The following is an 18914-nucleotide window of genomic DNA, read 5'->3' as shown; positions in this document are numbered from 1 at the left end:
AGCATGAGGAGACCATATAGTGGTCCCTCAACATACAATGGTAATCCGTTCCAAATAAAACCATCATATGTTGAGGGATCCGTGCAATGTAAAGTATAGGAAGTAATACTCACCCGTCCCCAACGCTCCGGACATCTCTGCTTCCCCGGGATCCTCGCTCTCCGTCGCCGCCATCATGTCACTACGCACTCCGCTCCGTGATGACGACGAAGGAGGAGAGCGCCGGTGATGCAGCGGAGCCTGAAGAGGACCTCCGGAGCACCAAGGACAGGTGAGTGATTGTCACTGCAGCACACGGGGCACCATAAACAGCTATCCAGCGGCAGCTGAAGCAGTCTGGGCTGCCGGATAGCCGTTTATGCGATGGCTCTGACATACAAAAGCATCGTATGTTGATGCTGCCTTCAACATGCGATGGCCTCTGAGAGACCATCGCATGTTGAAATTATCGTATGTTGGGGCAATCGTAGGTAGGGGGGTCACTGTATAGTGGCTTAATGAAACAGCATGGAGTTGGCGGAAGCATGAGGAGACAATATAGTGTCTGAATGACACAGCGTGGACGGCAGCATGAGGAGAACATATGATGGCAGAATGACACAGTTTGGAGGTGGCATCAGCATAAGGAGAACATATGGTGGCAGAATGAGACAGCCTGGAGGTGGCATCAGCATGAGGATAACATATGGTGGCAGAATGAGACAGCCTGGAGGTGGCATTAGAATGAGGAGAACATATGGTGACAGCCTGGAGGTGGCATCAGCATCATCAGGAGTCCTGAAAGTGACCCAGTGACAGAGTGGGGTGGTGGTTGGCAATACCAGTAGCCGGTGACGAAGGTGGGTGAAAAAAGGAGAACTTGGCATCAGATGTCTGGCATCAGACGGGTGGCAGAATCAGAATAGTAGCTGAGGCTGGTAAGCAGATGAAAACAGTCTCTTTTGTAAAAGTTAATAAAAAATAGTAAACCAGTCCTCAAAGGATCATGAAGAGTGAAAAATTGATAGATAAATGGAGAGAATAGGATGATATCCAGTGTGAATGTCACAGCAAAACGTTGTAAATCAGTATTCTGGACCTAAAATATGGCTAATTAAGTGTGCAATATTTATTATACATAAAATAAAATGGTAATCCGCTACTATCCAAGCAGGGCCCTTGCTATGGAAGTAGTAAGATAATAAAAATTACAAATAAATATGATGACAAGTGTTAAATGGAATAAAACAGAAATGGAATATAATATAAACACCTAAAAGGAATCAAATGTCCATAATCAAATGCCTCAGTCTCTTACTGGACGTCCCAGAATGTCCTGATACAGTTGGCCTGTGAGCGTACGTTAGGATCGTTAGTCTCTGCGCTCACTGTGCATAGATGGTCGGGCTGGCTGCTGATGGCACAGAGCGATGTCTGACCTGAATGTATACAGTTGTAGCAGGTACAGAAGGTAAAAGGCAAGCTGGCAGATGGTGTACAGGCTGGCACGGACCTGTGTCCGGCCTATGGGAACCGGGATGATGGTAGTAGATAACAGAACGATAGTCTGTAGTAGCATCCTTGTGTCGGCAGTAAGGTGCGTGGTTGAGTGGTACCAAATTAAGGGGGTTACAGCGCTTACAAATTATGGTTGAAGCAAGAGTCATAAGAGGTGGTGGTTATGAAAAGGTATAACAGGCTAGACGCAATTTTTAGCACTATTTTCCAAAAACATAGCAAGAATAGAGCAATTTTACTGGGCTTGTGGTCATGTAATTATGCAAATTGCTGGAAAATGTTTTTGTTGCTCCAAAATTTTGAAGCTGTAAAATTAAACGCCACGTTTGCTCACAGCCTTATACTAGACTCTTTTTTGGCCAAATATGAGAGTTTTCTTCTTTCTGAAAGAGAGCTAATTTGCATACAATAAAAATGTCACATGGTGGCTAAGGCATACAGTATATATTGTACGTAAACGTAATATATTCTCATGACTTATAATATCACTTGCTAAATTAAATACAATTTATAGAATGTTTTACCTCAAAGTAGTAGTATAGTGAAAGATAACTTCTCTTATCCAAAGTATAGTGGATAAGTTATAGATCGCAGGGATTCCAATTGCTGAAAGGGGGCGTGCTGACCCCCGCATTGAGCAGTGGCCAACATGCTCCCTCCATGTATCCCTTAGAAATGCATGGAGGGGGCGTGTCAGACGCGGCTTCCTACGGGGTCGGAACAGCTGCTTCCAGCAGACTGCCAGGGTCCTGTTCAGGAGATCGCAGGGGGTCCCAGCAGTCAGACCCCCCACAATCTATAACTTATCCCCTATACTTTGGATAGGGGACAAGTTATTTTTCACTGCACTATTCCTTTAATAAAATGAGAATAAGACAGCGGAAAAAACGCTTCTGTCTGCTACGAGAAAACAAACACCCGGCCAGAGCCCTGTGTGCACAGTAAGGTTTGGAGGCTAGATCGCATGTCGGCATGCATCCGCAGTGTGAAATACACTGCGGGTGTGGTATGTATAACCCTGCTCTTACTTAGTATGTTGCAAAGTTGACAAGTCCCAATTTCTGACTTAGATTATAGATGTTCAGAAAAACTAAAAAGGTGGCTAGATGGCGTGAGAGGGAAAATCCCCAAATTGAAGAAAACAAACAAGCAAGTTGTGAATCAGGTTGTTACTCTAAAAGTCATTTTTGATCTTGAATGAAAGATCTTAAAGTCTTGATATCATAACTGTAGTAAATGTAATAATGGAATAACCTGTCAAGCTATTGTACTTGCACAGTCAGTCATTGCTGTCCACTTTGTTTAGCAGAGTCTAAGGAAGTGTTTCCCAACCAGTGTGCCTCCAGCTGTTGCAAAACTACAACTCCCAGCATGCCCAGACAGCCAAAGGCTGTCTGGGCATCCTGAGAGTTGTATTTTTGCAATCAATAAAATCATCATTATGGGCCACACATCGCCCTGTGCAAACAGGGGATGTGCGGCTGACAATGAATTTAAAGGGCTGCATGATAAATTGACCTCTGCAAAGTCCTTTAGATCCAGATATTTTATACATGTCAAATAGCTTGTGGTCCCATCTCTAGGACTCTGCGCTGTTGCAACCAGAGATACAATAAAGAAGTAACTGTGTTGCTGTCTTAATGTAAATACCACTGTCAGGTTTAAAAACCTATTATATGTTGTACATCTTGTCAAAGTATTATTTTTTCTAATATACATCATAAAAAAATGTATCTCCTTTTTATAGAAATCATGGCTTATAAAAAAGACCACTAGGGGGGTCCCTATACCATTCAGAACATAAACCTGTCCAGCTACATCATCATCTTTGTCCCAGCTAAAGCACAGGCAGAGATAAAGTCCAGTAGGTGAGGGTGGAACTAGCACTTCCCTGTACTCACTCCTGTTCTATCAAACTGCAGCATAAAAACAGAGAGGAAGGGGTTACAGAGCAGCCTGCAGTGATTGGATAAAGAGATACAGCACAGCAGACTCAGGCAGGAAGTGAATACATGGTGAGTGAGGGGAGGGCTCAGTGCTTGCCTGGGAAATGCCCCTTATGTGAGAATAAGTGAACAGCAGAACGGAGGGATTTGTGAGCTAAATACAGAAGCTAGACACATAAAAAAGCCATGTAATGTATCTGCATGTCCTACTGAGTAACATGTATATGTATTATTTTTTTTCTGTGATGTGACAGTGCTCTCTTAACCCCTTAAGGACCAGACCAATTTTATTTTTGCGTTTTTGTTTTTTTCCTCCTCGTCTTCAAAAATCCATAACTCTATTATATTTCCATTCACAGACCCACATGAGCTCTTGTTTTTTGCGTGACCAGTTGCACTTTGTAATGAAATCACTAATTTTACCCTAAAATGTATGGTAAACCCAAAAAACTATTTTTTGCATAAGGAAATTTTTACGAAAATCTAAATTTTTACATTTGGGGGGGGGGGGGGGTTGTTTTCACGCTGTACACTTTACGGTAAAAATGACATGTTTCCTTTATTCTCTGGGTCAATACAATTAAAATGATACCCATGATTACATACATTTCTATTATTGTACTGCTTTTAAAAAATCTCTAACTTTTTTTTACAAAATCAGTACGTTTAAAATAGCCCTTTCTTGACGACCTAACTTTCTTATTTTTCTGTATTCAGGGGTGTGTGAGGGCTAATTTTTTAAACCATGATCTGTAGTTTGTTTTAGTACCACGTTTGTGCATATGTGCTGTGGGCGATCAGATCAGCCATTTTAAGTGCCTCACTGTAGCAGATGCCGTGATCTGTATTGATCACGGCATCTGAGGGATTAATGGCAGGCATCAGCGCAATCACTGATGTCTGCCAATACCGGCAGGTCCCTGGCTGCTGACACCCGCCGGGACCTGGAGCTCCTGCGATCGCGTCACAGCTGCCCAGTAAATGTACAGCGCTGTACGCGAAGTGATGCCATGCAGCGCCGTACATTTACGGTGCATGTTCTTAACCTCTTCAGGACGTATGCATACGCCCTGCATCCTGAGTCCTTAAGGACGGAGGGCGTATGGATACGCCCATGGGAATTCCGGTCCCCGCCGTTAGCCGGTCGGGGACCGGACCGGGATAACTGCTGATATCTATCAGCAGGCATCCCGTGCATATGCCTGAGACCCCCCCCCCCCCATGCCGGCGATCGACGGAAATCGACGGTCAATTCAGACCGACGATTTTCGGCGGATCCGAGTCATACCGGTGTCCAGTGACCCGGAAAATCAGGGGGATCGGGGGTGTCTAAGGCACCCCCAGTCCCCCTGAAGGGATAGGAGTTAGGTGGCAGGGGTCATCAAGAAGCGACGACCAATAGCAGATTGGGGGCGGAGGGGGGGGGGGGGTGGATAAAGTTCGGTTCCCCCGTCCTGCCCACCGACGGTACTAACATCTGGGGGGGGGGGGCTAAAGTTTGGAGACAGTACAGTGCTCTCTAAACTGTAGCCCCCCCAGATGTTGCCAAACTACAACTTCCAGTATGCCCAGACAGCTGTTTGGGCATGCTGGGATTTGTAGTTTTGCAAGATTTAGAGGGCTACAGTTTATAGATCACTGCAAAGTAATCTCCAAACTGTAGTCCTCCAAATCTTGCAGAACTACAACACCAAGCATGCCCACACAGCAGTTTGCTGTCTGGACATGCTGTGATTTGTAGTTTTGCAACATATGGAGGGCCACAGTTTGGAGATCACTGTGCAGTGGTCTCTGAACTGTAGCCCTCCAGATGTTGCAAAACTGCAAATCCCAGCATGCCCAAACAGCAAACAGCTGTCTCGGCATGCTGGGAGTTGTAGTTGTGTACCTCCAACTGTTGCATAACTACATCTCCCAGCATGCACTTCGGTGATCAGTACATGCTGGGAGTTGTAGTTTTGCAACAGCTGGAGGCACCCTGTTTGGAAAATACTGAGTTAGGTAACAGAACCTAACTGAAGGGTTTCCAAACAGTTTGCCTCCAGCTGTTGCAAAAGTAGTTTTTACTACTGTACAGGGTACATTCACACAGGAAGGTTTCTGCTGCAGCGCAAACTCCTAGCGGGAAACTCACTGTAAACCTGCGCCAGTGCGAATGTACCCTAAAAACACTACACTACACTACACTAACACATAATAAAGGGTAAAACACTACATATATAAACCCCCTTACACTGTCCCCCCAATAAAAATAAAAAAAACATCGTACGGCAGTGTTTCCAAAACGGAGCCTCCAGCTGTTGCAAAACAACAACTCCCAGCATTTCTGGACAGCCACCGAATGTCCAGGCATGCTGGGAGTTTAGCAACAGCTGGAGGCACCCTGTTTGGGAATCACTGGCGTAGAATACCCCTATGTCCACCCCTATGCCCACCCCTTTGCAATCCCTATTTTAGTCCTCAAATGCGCATGGCGCTCTCTCACTTCAGAGCCCTGTCGTATTTCAAGGAAACAGTTTAGGGCCACATATGGAGTGTTTCCGTACTCGGGAGAAATTACACTACAAATTTTGGGGGGCTTTTTCTTCTTTTATCCCTTATGAAAAGGAAAAGTTGGGGTCTACATCAGCCGGTTAGTGTAAAAAAAAAAAAGTTTTTTTTTTACACTAACATGCTGGAGTTGCCCCATACTTTTATTTTCACAAGAGATAAAAGGAAAAAAAGACCCCCAAAATTTGTAACGCAATTTCTCCTGAGTACGGAAATACCCCATATGTGGGCGTAAAATGCTCTGCGGGCAAACTACAATGCTCAGAAGAGAAGGAGCGCCATTGGGATTTTGAAGAGAAAATGTTTCCGGAATTGAAGGCCACGTGTGTTTACAAAGCCCCCATAGTACCAGAACAATGGACCCCCCCCACATGTGACCCCATTTTGGAAACTACACCCCTCACGGTAATAAGGGGTGCATTGAGCATTTACCCCCCACAGGTGTCTGACAGATTTTTGGAACAGTGGTCTGTGAAAATGAAAAATGTAATTTTTAAGTAACTTTAACTAAAAGTCGTCAAACACCTGTGGGGTGTTAAGGCTCACTGTACCCGTTGTTACGTTCCTTGAGGGGTGTAGTTTCCAAAATAGTATGCCATGTGTTTTCTATTTGCTGTTCTGGAACCATAGGGGCTTCCTAAATGTGACATGCCCCCAAAAACCATTTCAGCTAAATTTGCTTTCCAAAAGCCAAATGTGACTCCTTCTATTCTGAGCATTGTAGTGCGCCCCCGCAGTGCACTTGACGTCCACACATGGGGTATTTCCATACTCAGAAGGAATGGGGTTACAAATTTTGGGGACATTTTCTCCTATTACTCCCTGTAAAAATGTAAAAATGCCGCGACACCAATGCCCACAGGGGGGGGAACGACCCACTGGCAGAGCGGCCCCAATGCCACTCGAACCAGTCTATGGGCCGCACCCCCCCACAGACACGGCGCCACGGCAGCAAAGCATGGTAAGTGAGCTATTACATCCCTGTTCACACTGGTGTGGTGCTGTGCGGTGTGTCCGTTGCTGCCGTGTCTGCGGGGGGGGGGGGGGGGGGGGGGGCTGGGGTGCGGCCCATAGACTGGTTTGAGTGGCATTGGGGCCGCTCTGCCGGTGGGTCGTTCCCCCCCCCTGTGGGCATTGGCGTCGTGGCGGTGGTGGTCACCGCCCGGTGCTACGCCATTTTATGCTAGGGACGTTAGGGGACCCACTCTGGATAGGTGGCCTTGACGTGGCGAGTGGGCTTGTACTTTTTGATCAAAAATGTATACTAACAACCTGTTAGTTTTTGATATTATGCTGAGAAGCAATCAGATCATTATACAAGATTGTAGATGTGCACCATGTCTGTTTTTCTACTCGAATTCATATATATATATTTACACGTCCAACTTTAACAAAAAGTCGTCAAACACCTGTGGGGTGTTAAGGCTCACTGTACCCCTTGTTACATTCCCTGAGGGGTGTAGTTTCCAAAATAGTATGCCATGTGGGGATTTTCTTGTGGTTCTGGCACCATAAGGACTTCCTAAATGTGACATGCCCCCCAAAAACCATTTCAGAAAAACTCACTCTCCAAAATCCCATTGTTGCTCCTTCCCTTCTGAGCCCTCTAGTGCACCCACAGAACACTTCTCATACACATATGAGGTATTTCGTTACTCGAGAGAAATTGCGTTACAAATTTTAGGAAGATTTCTCTCCTTTTACCCCTTGTAAAAATTCAAAAACTTGGTCTACAAGAACATCAGAGTGTAAAAAATGAAGATTTTGAATTTTCTCCTTCACTTTGCTGCTATTCCTGAGAAACACCTAAAGGGTTAACACACTTACTGAATGTCATTTTGAATACTTTGAGGGGTGCAGTTTTTATAATGGGGTCATTTGTGGGGTATTTCTAATATGAAGGCCCCTCAAATCCACTTCAAAACTGAACTGGTCCCTGAAAAATTCTGATTTTGAAAATTTTGTGAAAAATTGGAAAATTTATGCTATACTTTGAAGCCCTCTGATGTCTTCCAAAAGTAAACAACATGTCAACTTTATGATGCAAATATAAAGTAGACATATTGTATATGTGAATCAATATATAATTAATTTGGGATGTCCATTTTCCTTATAAGCAGAGAGTTTCAAAGTAAAAAAAATGCAACATTTTCAAATTTTTCATAAAAGTTTTGAATTTTTCACCAAGATATGATGCAAGTATCGACCAAAATTTTACCACTAACATAAACTAGAATATGTCACAAAAAAACTATATCGGAATCAGAATGAAAAGTAAAAGCATTCCAGAGTTATTAAAGCTTAAAGTGACAGTGGTCAGATTTGCAAAAAAGGCCTGAGTCCTTAAGGTGAAAATGAGCTGCGTCCTTAAGGGGTTAAAGGGGTACTCCAGTGGAAAACTTTTTGTTTTTGAAGCAACTCATGCCAGAAAGTTATACAGATTTGTAAATAACTTCTATTTAAAAATCGTAACCATTCCAGTACTTCTCAGCTGCTGTATACTACAGGAAGTTCTTATATTTTTACTTTCTTTTCAGTCTGACCACAGTGCTCTCTGCTGATACCTCTGTCCATGTCAGCAACTGTACAGAGCAGGAGAAGTTTGCTATGGGGATTTTGTCCTACTCTGGTCAGTTCCTTACATGGACAGAGGTGTCAGCAGAGAAAGCCGTGGTCAGACAGAAAAGAAAGTCAAAAAGAACTTCCTGTGGAGCATACAGCAGCAGGAAGGATTGAGATTTTTAAATAGAAGTAATTTTAAAATCTGTTAAACTTTCTGGCACCAGTTGATTTAAAAAAAAAATGATAATTGTTTTCCACCGAATTCCCCCATTTACGGCTTAGAAAAACAGTTGACTCCTGACTGGGAAACTGATTTTTTCTGAAGAGGTGCTCCAGAGTCTCTACCCTGCTTGATTTTTTTTCATTATTGCTAAATAAAACACATTTTTTAACCCATACAATAATATGGTGTGTCCGCTACCCCCTCCTTATTGACCTTATCAGTGCAGAGAATTGTGCAGACTAAAGGGTGTTGTGCACTCATGATCCCGCTCTATACGCTGAGGGACGAGGATTCTTTTCTGCATTGTTTGCAGGAATATTGAGTGTTTATTCATCCGTTCCCCTAGGAATAACACCTGTGTCTGTCAGCTTCCAGTCATAGGATCCCTTATGATTATCTTATTTCCAGGAAACCATATGATCCAGAAAAAAAGGCTGAACAAACTGAAAAAACACCTTTAACGAAGTTAGCATTCTGGATGAAAGTATAGCAGAATACGAGTGCTTCTAGTATGATCGATAGAAAGCAAGACAAAAATATCAAAGAAAACTAAATATTTTAAGACGTTTTCAAAACATGTGGAACGATAAAAGTCTATGCAGCTTTGAAATGTATAGCTGGATATACCTGTTTCAAAGAAAATATGGTGAGGATTTCTAATCCCGAAAAGAATGTTTGGATTACTGGGGAGGATAAAGCAGACACTAACACAATCCTCTAAGTGTAACAGAAGGCAAAACCAGACGGATGCTTCTAGAACTCCACGTGAAATGAGGTATGTAGACCACATGATCTGTATGTACATCTTGTGTTTCTATGTTGCTTGTACATATACTAGTGGCACTTTCATGTGCCCTTGTCTATATGTTTCGTACTTTTTCCACGCAGGGGCATGCATAGAAATCATATGAGCCTTTGGTAAAACTCAAAATGGGCCCGCACCTTTTTGAGTAGCTATGATATAGCTCTATATGGAGCTACCCCTAAAAGAAACAAACTACTTTTAGAATAACATATCTAACATTGAACTCAGTGGCAGCTGTATAAATCTGTATACAGTAAGCCTCCCCCAGTGGCAGCTACAAGTAGCCCCTGTGACAACATCTTGGCAAGCAATTCAGCGCTAGACCCCTTCTCATCTTAGGCCCCGTAGCAGTCATGTGCTGTGCCTCTATATTTACCACTATAAGTAAGAGTTGTTAGAACTTTTATCACATACAATCTCAGAGCAAAGACAAATCACTTAAAGACCAGTGGTGAGAATCATTTTGCATTTTGTAGCCTTGGGTGCCCGGATTCCAAATATTTTTGTATTTGTTTGACTAGCAGTACTATTCTCTAAATAGTAAGATGGGAAGAACCTTAAAAGGGGTACTCCACTGCCCGAAACATTTTGTTCCAAATGCTGGGTGCGGGCTGCGGGGGTCCACGACCCCCACAGCCCGCACCCAGCGTTCGGAACAAAATGTTCCAAACGTCGGGGCAGTGAAGTACCCCTTTAATTTTGAAAAGGGATGTGAATACTAGGCTCAGGGTTGTGTAAACCTGATCTACACCCCCTCAGCCTCATATTCACACTGCCCTGAGCCCAATTTATGCCCCATCAGAAGAGAACTCCAGCTTCCGCCCATGGTCACAATGACTGGGATATATGTGACACCCATAGCAACATTGCAAAACCTGGAACATGGCCTCATAGTTTGCAGTTTTTGGACTCCTTTGAACCCCCTCGGGCTTTAGGGCCTCAATTCAATTGAAATCTCTGTACTCACCACACGGCTTTATAATGACATTGTTTACTTACGTGAAGTTAATTCGTTCCACACTTCTTAACTTTCATCACATCTCGACTAAGACACTTCTTGTTTTGCTTAAGTCTCTCCAATATTTAACAAGAAGTAAATTACAGGATCTATACATGCTTTTAGTAGTGTTGAGACATAGTGGTACAGCACTATATACTTTTACATATTTACAAACATCACAAAAAATATATTTTTCTTTCAAATGTGTTCATATAATGTTGTTGAGTACTGGAAACACCTGTATACTCCATGGCCCAGATTTATCACACTATGTGAGAGTAAAACTGGAGTGATTTTCCCACAGCAGCCAATCACAGTTTAGCTTTCACTTTACCAGAGCTCAGTAGCTGAGCTGTGATTGGTTGCTGTAGGAACATCCCTCCACTTTTTCTCTCACACAATTTGATAAATCTGGGCCCATGTTCTATTATTTTGTCCAAAATATTGTCTTAAAGTGTTCTCTAACATGTTTGTTTTTACTTGTTAAATTTTTTCAATAAAAATACCATTGAAAAGAAATCTCTGTACTCCCTGTAGTTATGTCACTAGTTTCTCTTAGGTTGATCAATGACAGGACCAAAAAATAATAGTAATGTACATAAGCCTTATACAAACAAAAATCCTAATAACTAAAATAACTAATTAATTTAATACAATAAAATCAATTAAAAGAAAAGTGACACAAAGAACCAGGTCAGAAAGAGCCAGGTAGGTGGATGCAGTCAAAAAGATTTGCATCTACAAATATACAGAGGGGCATATAGGAATCCACTAAATAATGTATAAAACACTCACTACTATCTGCCCAAGACAAAATGAAAAGATGCATATACAATATATAGGACATATGATTTTTATACAAAAACATGTGAAGAAGATACAATCCACATTAAGCCCAAAGGACCCAAAAACCATTTAAAGGGAAAGTTCAACATGAAAAGTAACATCCACCCCACGTAGTTTTCACATAAAGCGTTGAAAAGGGTCCGGACTATACTATAGCCACAGATCATGACTAGATTCATGTTGTTATGTGACATTGTAAGTATCCACGTCCTATCACAGAACAACCAATACACTCTACTTATGTCAAATCAAATACAATCTGTCAGAAACGAACAAGCTAACACACGACCTTTATTAACCTTTAAAATATTCCCTTCTAGGCCAGATAAACAAATATCAGGAGAACTGGATGCTTGTATAGTTAAATCACATTGTAAGGAATGTGGTCAGGCCCAAAAGGGTGTTCAAATCATGTTAGGGAAGATACAGTATATGATACTTGGTCCTAGAGACCAGATTCAGGGATAGGTGTTCACTACGCCTTTTGCCTAGAGGGAGTTATCACACTACACAGGAGAGCTGACTCCGGAAACTTACCCTAAGGGCGCTGTTACCATTCTAGGCAGTATAGGCCAAGTAATGTCTCCCCTGACTACCTATCTGATAGCTCACCTAAAATTCAGGGGGTACTCTGGTGAAAAAAACATGTTTTAGATAACTGATGCTAGAAAGTTATACAAATTTGTAAATTACATCTATTTAAAAATCTTAATCCTTCCAGTACTTATTAGCTGCTCTGGAGTATGCTCCAGAGGAAGTTGCATAGTTCTTTCCAGTCTAACCATGGTGTTCTTTACTGCCACCTCTGTCCGTGTCAGGGACTGTCCAGAGCAGGTAAGGTTTGCTATAGGGATTTGCTTCTACTCTGCTGACACCTTTGTTCATGTCAATAACTGTCCAGAGAGCACTGTGGTCAGACATGAAAGTACTACACAACATCCTCTGTAGTACACAGCAGCTGATAAGTACTGGAAGGATTGAGATTTTTAAATAGAAGTAATTTACAAATCTGTTTAACTTTCTGCCACCAGTTGATTTAAAAACCTTTGTTTTCCACCAGAGTACTCTTTTACAGACCAGACCTCACAAAGATGCTTAGAAGTCAGACTGCTCGGTGAAATGTTTGTAGTAATAATAGTAAAGGATGTAATAATAGAGGATCAAAGCTATAGGGTATTGGCCAAAAAGAACATGGGTGGATTGGTAGACAGAAATGATAGGCTTTAGGTTCAGTTGATTGATTAACATTCGTAGGTAATAAAATAAAACTAAATAAAATAACTAACTAAATAAATAAATTTAAAAAATTGAGGGAGAATTTGTGGTTTGAACTTAACTTTTACATTAAAACGCTCCTGGCAGAATTGATCTTTTAAAAACATGTGAAGGTGAAGTCTCCTTCCCTAAGATATCCTTCTGTAACTGGGTCTACCAAATCATTACTGAACAATTAGCATTTGTCACCACCTAGTGGTGACACTTAGACCTTTCTCATTTGTAATAGCATAAATTATATATATATATATATATATATATATATATATATATATATATTTGTAAAACACATTATTTTGTGAAACTTAAACAGTCAGCAAAAAAGTTAATCTAGTCAATGGGAGATTAATATCAGTCAGCAGAGATATTAATCTCAGAGATAAAAGATTTAAGGCAAAATATTTTCTCTAACTGTTTTGTCTCATGGGTTATGATTTTACCAATACCTTGTAGGTGCATTTTGAACTGATAGAGGATCATCATTGAAAGAGTGTGCCTCCAACTGTTGCCAAACTCCCAGCATGCCCAGACAGCCTTTCCTTTTTTTTTTTTTTATAGAAATCATGGCTTTGTCCAAGCTGAAGCACAGGCATGGATAAAGTCCAGTAAGTGAGGGTGGGCTAGCACTCCTCTGTGCTCTCTCCTGTCTGATAGCACTCCTCTGTGCTCTCTCCTGTCCGATAGCACTCCTCTGTGCTCTCTCCTGTCCGATAGCACTCCTCTGTGCTCTCTCCTGTCCGATAGCACTCCTCTGTGCTCTCTCCTGTCCGATAGCACTCCTCTGTGCTCTCTCCTGTCCAATCAGACAGTGCTAGCCCACCCTCACTTATTGGACTTTGTCCATGCCTGTGCTTCAGCTTGGACAAGGCCATTATTTTATAAGCCAAGATTTCTATAGAAAGGAAATTAAAATTATCTTATGAAGTATATTGGAAAGGTTAATGTTTTGCCAAGATGTACAATGTATAAAATGTTTTTGTATCTGACAGTACCCCACTTAAAATTGTCACACATTTTGTGCTCCAGCCCAAACCATACTTTGAAACTTACTTAGATGTAAGCTATTTATGATAAAGTGTGCCATTTTGACAAATTTGGGGCAAGTACTTATGACGTATCAACAGGACAAGAGTGTGAGAAAATCACTTCAACTACACAATGAGAAATTCCCCCATTAGAGCTTTTTCATTAATTTAATACACTGCTTCAATAAATGCATAAAGTTTTATAATATAACTATTTAAAATAGATTTTTTGTGAAATATACTTTGACACGTTGTGTAACTGCAGTAAGAGCCAATACAGGGCCTTCAGCTACTACCAACGTGTCGGGAATTGCAGGGTTGTTTATGTCCTGGTCCCTGTTCACTCACTGTGCTTGAATCTGCAGCGCAAACAGCCTCCCCTAGTGCATTGTGTATTCTTATGTATTTTATCTGGGCATTACAATATACAGAGCATAGTGAGCAGTGATAGCTTTTGCATTTTGTAATCACCGCTCACTATGCAAGAGGCTGCAGTGTACGCGGCGCTAGTGACAGGGAGCCGCACAGCCCTCCCCCAGCATATTGTATATTCTAGTGCCCCAATAAAATACATAATACACTGGGGGGTGAGGCTCTACGGGCCAGATTTATCAATCTGTGCGAGAGAATAAATAGAGTGATTTTCCCACAGCACAATCACAGCTCAACTAACGAGCTCTGGTAAAGTGAAAGCTGAGCTGTGATTGGTTGCTGGGGGAAAATCGCAAATTTTTTCTCTCACACATTTTAATAAATCTGGTCTCTAGCGAGACGTAGAGTCCCTGTAATAGACTTAATACATTTTTTTAATCCTCCCAGTCCACTGCCCCCATCATGATAAACCACCCCTGCCTTTATTTTTTTTTAGTTTTCTACCTTGATATTTTTCTGTATATTCTTGTCACTCAGTGAGCTCCACAGACTGGGAAGGGGCATTCCCCAGCAGCAGGCGTAACATCATCTAAAGCCCTGCAGGGCAGAATTCCTCCTTCCCTCTGCTACACACAGCCGAGAGCAATTCAGTGTGAGATGGGCTGTTATTGGCTGAGACCACCCCCCCGTTCCCCCCCCCCTCAGCACTGGACTCTGCTAGTTGCTGGGCAGAGCTGACACACTGTAAAGGGAGCAGAAATACTCGGCCCAATATTCAGCACTATGCACTGAAGGCATCATGACTACAGTCTAGCTCAGCTTAAAAGGGAAAGGGAGCTGAAATATTCAGCTCTATACACTGTGCTGAGCTGAGGTCCCACCTACATTTCCTGACTTTTGTCTCGGTCAGGCTCCTGCAGGACTGCTAGCAGGACTGCAGGCAGGACCAGGAGGAGGACACCTGGTGGCTGAACTTTTAGGGGTTATTTTAACACATAACTTTACAACATTTTATTAGGAAGTATATTAGAAAAGTAATTCAAACAGGATAATCTATAACAATTTTTTTTTACTACCAATGACAGGTACCATTTAACATAGCGAGCGTTGAGTGAATGGGAACCATGACATGAGCAGCCCAAGAGTCCCCAACACAGACAGTATGCTGGTTCTTACTGCTGCCACACAATATAAGAGTATATTACACAAAAACAGTACTTTTTTTTTTTTTTTTTTTTTTTTTAAGTTACAATAAAAAATTGTTAAATCAGAGTATTCTATGTTTTGTTCTCTGGAGTACACCTTTAATAATCATATCAATGTAATATAGATTAATTGCGGGGAAAAATAATCAGAAAAGTCAGTCATTTTGTCATGATCTGTTTTTTAGGCCTCATTCACATGACCCCTGGGAGACCCCCCACGATCTCCTTACGGGGCTGCGGCAGTACACAGGAAGGGGGTGTTCCGTCCCCCACATGATGTGGCGGCCGACACACCCCCTCCATATATCCCATACAGATACATGAAGGGGCGTGTCTGCCGCGGCCCTGTACAGGAGATTGCGGGGTGGTAGAGGATAAATTTATATTCCACTACAGAATTCCTTTAACCATAATGCAAATCTGAGAACTTTGTTTAAATAAATAAAATCTACAAAAACTACACTGAAATTATTATGGGTACAGCCAACCAAGGTAACCTACTGTCCATCAACTAGCAGACACTTTGCATCTCCCTGTTACAACTGTTCACAAAGTAATACTCCTTTTGCCATGTAGACCTCAGTATCAACAATAACAATCTTCCCACAAATATCAAGATGGCAGTGCCAACATGTGAAATGTGAGAATACTTGGCCAGCTAACTGCTTAATGGGAGCCACAGTAATGACTAGCATAGAGCCACACACCGCAGCTAGTTTTCCTATGTAAACCCCTAACCCAGCCTTGGTTGTAATTTTAAGACAACATATTGTGTGGTGTAGAGATGGAGTAGTGTTTCCCACAACCAGTGTGCCTCCAGCTGTTGCAAACCTACAACTTCCAGTATGCCTGGTTGGGAAAGACTGTTGGAGACAAAGACTAGCTGATATCCTTCTGAACACCACATAGAATTAGGCCAGTTTAACATGCGCATCACATTCAGAATCTCTGTAGTGTTACATAGTTAGTATGGTCGAAAAAAGACATGTCCATCAAGTTCAACCAGGGAATTAAGGGGTAGGGGTGTGGCGCGATATTGGGGAAGGGATGGGATTTTGTATTTCTTCATAAGCATTAATGTTATTTTGTTCCATGAATGTATCTAATCCTGTTTTAAAGCTGTTAATTGTTCCTGCTGTGACCAGTTCCTGAGGTAGACCGTTCCATAAATTCACAGTCCTCACGGTAAAGAAGGCGTGTCGCCCCTTGAGACTAAACTTTTTCTTCTCCAGACGGAGGGAGTGCCCCCTCGTCCTTTGGGGGGGGGGGGGGGGGGTTTAACCTGGAACAGTTTTCCTCCATATTTTTTGTATGGGCCATTAATATACTTATATACGTTTATCATATCCCCCCTTAAACGTCTCTTCTCAAGACTAAACAATTGTAACTCCTTTAATCGCTCCTCATAGCTAAGATGTTCCATGCCCCATATTAGTTTAGTCGCGCGTCTCTGCACCCTTTCCAACTCCGCAGTGTTCCTTTTATGGACAGGTGCCCAAAACTGAACAGCATATTCCAGGTAAGGCCGTACCAATGATTTATAAAGGGGGAGTATTATGTCCCTGTCCCTTGAGTCCATGCCTCTTTTGATACATGACAATATCCTGCCGGCTTTGGAAGCAGCAGCCTGACATTGCATGCTATTCTGTAGTCTGTGATCTACAAGTACACCAAGATCCTTCTCTACCAGTGACTCTACCAGTTTAATCCCCCCTAAGACATACGATGCATGCAGGTTATTAGTACCCAGATGCATAACTTTACATTTATCCACATTGAACCTCATTTGCCAAGTGGATGCCCAGACACTTAGTCTATCCAAGCCATCTTGTAACTTATGCACATCCTCTATAGACTGTACCGTGCTACAAAGCTTGGTGTCATCTGCAAAGATAGAAACAGAGCTGTTAATACCATCCTCTATATCATTGATAAATAAATTAAACAGCGGGCCCAGTACTGAACCTTGGGGTACACCACTAATAACCGGGGACCAATCAGAGTACGAATCATTGACCACCACTCTCTGGGAACGATCCATGAGCCAGTGTTCAATCCAGTTACAAACTAAAATTTCCAAACCCAAAGACCTTAACTTACCTGTCAGACGTCTATGAGGGACAGTATCAAACGCTTTGGCAAAACCCAGAAACACTATATCCACAGCCATTCCTCTGTCAAGGCTTCTACTCACCTCTTCATAAAAGCAAATTAGATTGGTTTGACAACTTCTATCCTTAGTAAACCCATGCTGGCTATCACTTATAATACAATTATCCCCTATGTATTCCTGTATGTAATCCCTTATAAGTCCTTCAAACAATTTACCCACAATGCACGTTAAACTTACCGGTCTATAGTTTCCTGGGGAAGACCTAGAGCCCTTTTTGAAGATTGGCACCACATTCGCCTTGCGCCAGTCCCTTGGCACAATACCAGACACCAGAGAATCTCTAAATATCATGAACAGGGGTACAGATGTTACTTAACTTACCTCTCTAAGAACTCTTGTGCGTAGTCCATCCGGCCCTGGGGATTTGCTTACATTTTTATCACTTAACTTACCTTGTACCATCTCTACATTAAGCCAGTTCAATACATTATATGATGTGTTACCAGCACTGACCTGGCCAATGTCAGCTCCTTCTTCCATAGTGTATACAGAACTAAAGAACCCATTCAGTAGCTCCGCTTTCTCTTTATCGCCTGTGACAACCTCCCATTATCATTATTAAGGGGTCCTACATGCTCTGTCCTTGGTTTTTTTAGATTTATATATCTAAAAAAATATTTAGGATTAGTTTTGCTTTCTTTGGCCACCTGTCTCTCGTTTTGAATTTTTGCTGTTTTTATTACATTTTTACAGATTTTATTAAGCTCTTTGTACTGTGTAAATGTTATAGCTGACCCATCAGATTTGTATTTTTTGAAGGCTATTTTTTTGTTGTTTATTGCTCTTTTAACATCATTTGTCAGCCATGTAGTTTTAATCGTTTATATTTGTTCCCCTTTGGTATATATTTAGCTGTATAGTTATTTAGAGTTGATTTAAAGATGTCCCATTTACCTTCTGTATCAGTATTTGAGAACACCTCCCCCCAGTCTATGTCCTGTAGTGCAGATCTCAGCCCAGGGAAATTTGCCTTTTTAAAGTTATATGCTTTTGCCTTCCCCGCCTGTCTTTGTTTTCTACATTTTAAGTCAAAAGTAACTATATTGTGGTCGCTATTACCAAGGTTTTCCCGCACAGTTACATTACCAACCAGCTCTGCATTGTTGGAAATGATCAGATCCAACAAGGCATCACTTCTTGTTGGGTCCTCCACAAACTGGCCCATAAAATTATCCTGCAATAAATTTAGGAATTGTCGCCCCTTTGTAGTTTTAGCCAACCCCGGACCCCAATCTAAATCTGGATAGTTAAAATCTCCCATTATTACCACTGTACCTGCCCGGGCAGCCCTCTCTATTTGTTTATGAAGCCGAACTTCTATCTCTTCAGTGATATTAGGGGGTCTGTAGATTACCCCAAATATTTTTTCAGTATTTCCCTCCTTTTGTAATTCTACCCACAGTGATTCCACCTCCTCAAAATCATCACACATGAA

This window comes from Hyla sarda, chromosome 1 (assembly GCF_029499605.1).
Source record: "Hyla sarda isolate aHylSar1 chromosome 1, aHylSar1.hap1, whole genome shotgun sequence".
NCBI classification, from domain to species: Eukaryota; Metazoa; Chordata; class Amphibia; order Anura; family Hylidae; genus Hyla; species Hyla sarda.
The sequence above is the reverse complement of the archived record's forward strand: the minus strand, read 5'-3'. Positions refer to the sequence as shown.